Here is a 6,618-nt window from a genome sequence, read left to right on the forward strand (position 1 = left end):
TAACGGCTACCCTCGGTGAAGTCAATATGTCCAATTTCTTACTCAATGCCTCTACTAGGGCTTCCAGGGATGTAACTGCATCGATCTCATGGAGTCCGGCCACTTTCTTCCTTTCCCCCGCATTTCATTGGTATTCATGACCATTTCTTCTATCAACTGTCAAACTTCATCAGGGGTCTTACTCCCTATTGTACCTCCTGCGGCGGTATCTAGAAGTTATCTTGTACTTGGATTCAACCCGTTGTAAAAAGTTTGAATGATCATCCATTTGGGAAATCCGTGTTGTGGACACTTCCGCAAGTGATCCTTGAATTGCTCCCACATCTCAAACAAGGATTTAAGATCCATCTGAACAAATGACGATATCTCATTACGAAGCTTTTATGACGTTCTCAGAGGGAAGTATCTTGCAAGGAAAGCTTCGACCATCTCATTCCAAGTCATTATGGATGCTTTTAACAAACAATGAAACCACTCCTAAGGATGAGAGAGAATAGGAAAGCCCTCAATCTGATTGCAACATCTGAAACTTTGTTGATCTTCAGTATGTTACAAACTTCCAAGAAATTTTTGATGTGATTATCTGTATCCTCATCGGTCAAACCATTGAACTGTGCTGACTGCTGAATCATCTGAATGAACACCGGCTTTAGTTCAAAATTTGGACTTGTAATCGGGGGTCGCACAATACTAGATTGTATGCCAAAACTGAGGATATGGCATAGTTATAAAGTGTTCTCTATTTTTCATTATGCTCTGCCATATTGTTTGACCCTTCAACTTCTATTTCAGCTTGATTGGATGGTTCTTGAACAGGTTTTTTACCCCTTCTTCTGAGTGCGTGTTCAAGTTCAGGATCACCTTCAATGAATATCGAAGGATTCCCTCCGGTCATTACCTAGAGCTTCACCACAAGAAAGAAAACAAATCAGAATGATGATAGAGTAAGGAGATGTGAAATAAAATGAATGAATGAATAGCGAAGATAGCAAAGTGCAAAGTATCTCTAAACACCTATTCCCTAGTAGCGGTGCGGAAAAACTTGATACACCCTTTTTGCGTGTGACCCGCAAGTGCAGGGTTTGTCGAAGTAATAAATCCCAGGTGAGTGGGGTATCATATCCACAGGGAATAAGTAATAGAAACACCAAGATTGCTACTTAACCGAGTGAGGATGAAACAATAATTGTGTTGATAAGGTGTAATATAGACAAAATAAAAGAAATAAGAAAGATAGGCACAAATAAGTGAGAGGAAAAGGCAATCGATAAGAAATGGGGTACTCGGATATTGTTCCACATAGGATTATCGCTTCATGTGCAAAGCCAACTATTATGATTTCTAACTAATGCTCAATGAGTTGTAGACATCCTAAGATACATGGTCCCAAACCTAAGGTCAACTGTGACTAACTCTACACTATGCCCCGGTGGAGAAATCGATCAGTCTCAACACCTCACACTATGCAAAGCCGCAAGAAGCTCTATGGATTCCAAGTGATTAACCTTAGTCTTATTTGTAGACCTAACCCTTTGGTCTAGGTGAAAGGCCCCTAGTCACAATTAAGCCCTAGATACTAAAGTTCACTTCAACGCTTTACTTTGTCGCTCACGTAACTAAGTCCCAATGGAGTTCATCCTTTAGCACTTCACTCTATTGTGACCACAAAGAACTCTAAGAAATGGAGGTATGATAAATTACATCAGAAGGGAAAGGGGACACTACGCTACCTCTCGATTCACCCTCTAGACCCTCTCCAATCTAGCTTTGTCTAGTCCTCATGGTTTGTCACTCATCCATAAAGGCTACCAAGATGGACTCTCAATCCTAGTATCACTCTAAGGGAGAAATTATTCAACAATCATTCAAGATTGGAACTTAATTAACAACATCAATTAAGGAAAGCATAATAAAAGGTCAATGAAACAAATACATCCTTGGGTTCACAAATCCAAGTACCCACTATGGGTTTAGCTCTACATAGAGCAAGATATAATCAATGATAGAATTGAAAGTAAAAACAAGAAATCCATAGTAAAACCCCGATGGTATTGTTGTCGATGGTCTTGTGAGTAGCCTCGTCTTCACTAAAGGTTCCCTTGTCAAGGTTGGGGCACACCTCGACGTATCGGTGCCGACAAAAACTCACCCAATAACTATCTTCTAAGAGAAACATGGTGTCGAAGCAGTAGAACCACTCCAAAAGCCTTACCAATACCAATGTAAACCCTACTCTCAAGCCTCTCAAGAGTTGGAAAAAAGATGGGAAAAAGGCCTCCCAAATCAGGCTGAATTATAGCTTTAAATAGGCTGGAATTGGGCATCCACATGGCCCTGTGGATTTTCCATACACCCCTGTGGAATTTCCACACACCCCTATGGAAATTCCACACGGGCTTGTGGCTTCTCTGGAATCCCAATTTTTTGATTTTTTGCGGGCTATGAACAATAACTGCTATAGTGAATTGCTATAGTGCTTTTTGCGATGACACTTCTCGAGTACCCCACGGGGCAAAAACGCTCGATTCCAAGTTTTTCATTGAGGTAACATAAACGGGAACACGTTTATACCGTAGATCACGTCACTTTTTTAATAAACAGACTCATTGGAGAAGATCTTGCTATCATTACACGAGTTGGAATATGCAAATGTGACAGTCTTTGTGCCCCTCCAAACCATGTGATTGCTTGAATACACAGAGGTTGGCAGACATTCACGTATCTTTTGAATCCAACTTGTGTCTTCGTGTTTGTTCCTTCTAAGATTTCATCAAATAGTGCATTAATAATCTACATTAGCTTCTTTTCTTACATATTTGGCTACACAACCCTACATGCACAAAAAGTAACACAAATACACATGTATTAGCACTAAAAACCTAATAAAAAGTAATGCTCAACGTAAGGGAAAAAAATACTTCTCATTCTTAAAGCACAAGAACTTATCAAACACACTCGAGTATTGTGAGGGCCACTAGTAGTAGCCTAGAATTTTGAGTTGAAGCTGGCCTTTATTCAGATGGTTCAACAGTCTGCACAATTTCATGGGTTAGTTAATGATGACCCGAACAATCATATTTAGAACTTCCTTGAAGTGTGTGACATGTTGAAGTTCAATGGGGTTTTCGATGATGGAATTTGACGAAGGCTTTCCCATTCTCTTTCAAAAGGAAGGGCCAAAGCAGTGGCTCTATTCATTGCCAAGAGCTTCCATCACAACATTGAACGAAATGGTCGAAGCTTTCCTTGCAAGGTACTTCCCTTCGGGAAAATTCACAAAGCTTCGTAATGATATATCTTTATTTGTTCAGATGGAGCTTGAAACTTTGTTTGAGACTTGCGAACGGTTCAAGGACCTTTTGCGGAAGTGCCTACAACATGGGTTCCTCGAGTGAATGATCATTAATACATTATATAATGGGTTGAGCTCAAGCAACAAACAACTTCTATATATCACCGTAGGAGGTGCAATGGGGAACAAGACTGCCGAAGAAGCCTGGCAATTGATTGAAGAAATGGATTTGAATAGCTACCAATGGAATGCAAGAGAAAGGAAGAAAATGGCAGGACTCCATGAAATTGATGCGCTTACTGCCCTGGTAGGCCAAGTAGAGGCATTAAGCCAGAAATTGGATACATTGACTTCACCGTGGGTAGCCACAATCACAAGTTGTGCTGGTTATGGGGATTCGCATATGCCATCTGATTGTCCTATTTTGATCTCTACTTCAGCCACAATTGAACAGGTAGACTTTATGGACAATTCGGGAAGAGGACAAGGTAACCCTTATAGTAACACCTACAACCAATGATGGAGAAGTCATCCCAACTTTTCTTTGAACAATAAAGGGCAATAATAGGCCACGACACCACTGGGTTTCCAACAACAACAAAAAGCCCCGAACATGGAGAATAAAGTTTTAGTATTGGATACCCGGATGACCGATCTAGAGAAAGCTTTGACTAGATTTGTTCAGTCGGTCGATGCTACACTTCTCAACCACAAGACTTGATTACACATTCTAGAAAATCAAGTGGGGCGAATTGTGACGTCCCTATCGGAGAGACCTCAAGGGAGATTCCCCAGCAACACCGAAACCAATCCGAGAGAACATGTGAAGGTGATCACTTTGAGAAGTGGTCATGAGATTGAGGGTAGATTTCCAAGTGACAAGACCAATGTTGAAGCACCAAAGGTCATGGAGGTTGAGGAGAGAACTAACAAGGAGAAGGAGGTGGCACCCCCACCTTACAAGCCAAGAATCCCTTACTCTTCAAGATTGAAGAACGACCAAAATGATGAACAATACAAAAAGTTCTTCGGTCTATTTAAGCAATTGCACATCAACATTCCTTTTGTGGTGGCATTATCCCAAATGCCTCGGTATGTAAAGTTTTTGAAGGATCTTTTGACCAACAAGAGGAAGCTGGAGGAGAGTGCATCAATGATCTTAGATGCCTCTTATTCGGCGGTTTTATAAAAGAATATGCTGAACAAGAAGAAAGACCCCGGAAGTTTTGTTATTCCGTGCGACATTGGTAATATAGGTGAAGAGTTGGCATTGGCAGGTTCAGGGGCTAGTATCAACATCATGCCATACTCGTTCTTTTAGAAGCTAGGCTTAGGAGAGCCTAGGCCAACTCAGATGACACTTCAATCGGTGGATTGAACGGTTAGACATCCAAGGGGCATTATCGAAGACATAATTGTGAAGGTTGACAAGTACATATTTCTTGTGGACTTTGTAGTGTTGGACGTCGACGGGGATGTAGATGTTCCTTTGATACTTGGGAGGCCATTCTTGTGCACTTCCAAGGCACTTATCCACATGGAAGGTGGGGAGTTCACACTGAGGGTTGGCGATGACAAGTTGACATACCACCTCGCCGAAGCCATGCGACATTCTCTTGACTTTGATGATACTCTTTACTTTCATGACACTACTGGATGAACTAATAGATGAATATGTGCGGGGAAATGATTAATCGGGACCCATATGAAGGGGTGCAAGACCAAGATGTTGAAAAATGAAGAAGTTTTGATGCTTGGTCTAAAGGAAAAGGTACTATCTACCCCGAGTATCATAAAGAACGTGGTTCAAAAAATAAAACGAGCAAGGAGGCGCCACAAGAAACGCCTCGAGGCTAATGGGGATGTACAAGAACAGAGTGAGGGTGCCAAACCGGCATGTGGTAACAAGCTCAATAACTCCTCCTTTACCCTCAAAAGATTATGTTCATCATGCTTTTAGGTTATGGGTAAGAGGAAACCTTCATCTATAATTCTTGTCGAGGGTAAGGAGAGGTACGTCAAGCTTAGTGACGTTAAACAAAGCGCTTCTTAGGAGGCAACCCAAGTCTTTACTATTATTCTAGTTTTAGTTAATACTTCCATTAATAAGGCATTGAGTATTGGTGTCTTGATTTTTACATACAGATTGTTGTGTTTTTTATGTGGATCATCGCTATCTTCATGTGCTTACTTTTGTGTGGTGAACTATCTTGGTCGTTTGACCATGTTTTTCATGTTTCTCTTATTACTTGTGCATATATAGGCAGGCTTTGAATGAGTGTATTTGTTTAGAAATTTTCTGCAAAGCCTGCAAATTTTTCTAAGTCATCTAGAGAAGACACATGGCCATGCCGAAATTCCACATGGGCGAGTGTTTTCATACTGAGCTCATACCGAGAGGACACAGGGGCATGTGTCTGCCCCTGTTAACAACCTTGTGACAATCACACGCCCATATGGAATTTTCACACGGGCGTGTGTTTCTCTACAGACATTCAGAGCTCTATCCCGAGAAGAGAAAGGGGCATGTGTCTGCCCCTGTGTCTGACCCTGTGCATTACACATGGGCATGGGTAATTTTTACATGCCCATGTGATTTCTTGCAGAGAAGACCTCACCATCCCAAGAAGATACAGGGGCTTGTAGATGCCCCTATGAGTACCCCTGTGAAGATCCACACGCCCATGTGGAGCACTTAGAATTATTCTCGAATCGACAAAGAAGCCACAGGGGCATGTGGATGCCCCTATGTGTCGGGCACACGGGCGTGGGGAATTCCACACGCCCGTGTGGATGTAGAGAATGCCAAAGGCCTCGAGTTTTCTTTATAAATCTTGTTCGCTTTTTCATTTTTACACTTCTCTACACCGAAAGAAAGCTCTCTCATACTCTCCTAATTTCACACCATCGTTTTAGAGGGATTTTACCCGAGTTTTCTGGCCAATTTCAAGTTTTTTATCTTCATCTCGTAGGTAAACCCTTATTCTCTCTTTTCTTCGATTGAATCTTGTGAATGTGCTTCATTTTATTATCTAAATGATAGATTCTTGTTTTAGAAGTGTTTAGAATGAATTTATGATGTATTTTTGAGTATATTCCATAGAGGCTGTGCAGTTTTCACGCCCCGTAGATCCACAAGGGTATGTGAAATTTCCACACGACTGTGTCGATTCCTACGGTATTATTTTATGAGTTTATTTGATTGATTTTCTTTTCAATACTTGCAGACATGGCACCAAAGACTAAGAAAGCAGCTGGTTGGCATCCTCGAGAGGCCTCACCTGAGCCGGAGCAAATAGAGTTCTTGATTCCTGACCACCAAGCTC

General features: G+C 41.4%; 2 non-coding genes across 2 annotated transcripts; one reads left to right on the top strand and one right to left on the bottom strand.

Moving 5' to 3' along the window:
- The first annotated feature begins 274 nt into the window (after nucleotides 1-274).
- Nucleotides 275-381, top strand: LOC120257684. Its single transcript, XR_005535775.1, has one exon. It is a non-coding gene; the product is annotated as a small nucleolar RNA R71 (small nucleolar RNA).
- Nucleotides 382-3,278: 2,897 nt separating this feature from the next.
- LOC120257745 lies at nucleotides 3,279-3,385 on the bottom strand. The gene has a single exon (XR_005535833.1). It is a non-coding gene; the product is annotated as a small nucleolar RNA R71 (small nucleolar RNA).
- Between the last annotated feature and the right edge of the window lie 3,233 nt (nucleotides 3,386-6,618).

This window comes from Dioscorea cayenensis, chromosome 3 (assembly GCF_009730915.1).
Source record: "Dioscorea cayenensis subsp. rotundata cultivar TDr96_F1 chromosome 3, TDr96_F1_v2_PseudoChromosome.rev07_lg8_w22 25.fasta, whole genome shotgun sequence".
Taxonomy (NCBI): domain Eukaryota; kingdom Viridiplantae; phylum Streptophyta; class Magnoliopsida; order Dioscoreales; family Dioscoreaceae; genus Dioscorea; species Dioscorea cayenensis.